Source organism: Arachis duranensis, chromosome 5, assembly GCF_000817695.3.
Source record: "Arachis duranensis cultivar V14167 chromosome 5, aradu.V14167.gnm2.J7QH, whole genome shotgun sequence".
In the NCBI taxonomy this organism is placed as follows: domain Eukaryota; kingdom Viridiplantae; phylum Streptophyta; class Magnoliopsida; order Fabales; family Fabaceae; genus Arachis; species Arachis duranensis.
The window spans coordinates 82,531,275-82,532,165 of NC_029776.3; positions in this window are offsets into that span (position 1 = coordinate 82,531,275).

Genomic DNA, 891 nt, shown 5'->3' on the forward strand with positions numbered 1-891 from the left:
TGTTGGCTCCAATGGCAGGAATGGAGATGCTTCTTCCATCAAATTTGGACGTTGGTTTTGTGAAGTCACCAAGCATTCTTCTTGCATTATTGTTGTTGGGTTCGGCTGCCATCTCCTTCTCTTGTTCAAAAATTTCTGAAAGGTTGTTTCTGGATTGTTTAGCTTCTCTTAGTTTCCTCTTCAGAGTCCTTTCAGGTTCTGGATCAATTTCAATAAGAGTACCTTTTTCCTTGTTCCTGCTCATATGAAAGAGAAGAAAACAAGAAAAGAAGAGGAATCCTCTATGTCACAGTATAGAGATTCCTTTATGTTAGTAAAAGAAGAAGAGAATAGAAGAAGGAAGAGTGAAGAATCCAAACACAGGGGGAGGAGTGAGTTCGGATTTTTGGATGAAGAGAGGTGAAGAGAAGTGTCAGTAAATAAATAATTAAATAGAGTGAGAAAAGAGAGGGAGAATTCGAAAATTAATTTTTGAAAAGGAGTTAGTGATTTTAAAAATTAAAGATAAGATATGATTAAAATTAAAATTTAAAACAATTAAAAAGAATTTTTGAAAAAGAGAGAGGTATTTTTAAAAATTAGAGAGGAAAAAGTAGTTAGGTAGTTTTGAAAAAGATAAGAAACAAACAAAAAGTTAATTAGTTAGTTGAAAAAGATATTAAAATCAAATTTGAAAAGATAAGAAGATAAGATAAGACAGATTTAATTTTTAAAATTAATTACTTAACTAACAAGAAATTAACAAGAAAGTGACAAACTTAAAATTTTTGAATCAATCACATTAATTGTTAGTGTAATTTCGAAAATTAGATATAAAGATAAGAAAAAGATTTTGAAAATATTTTGAAAAAGATTTTTGAAATTTTTGAAAAATAGAAAAAATGAAAAAGA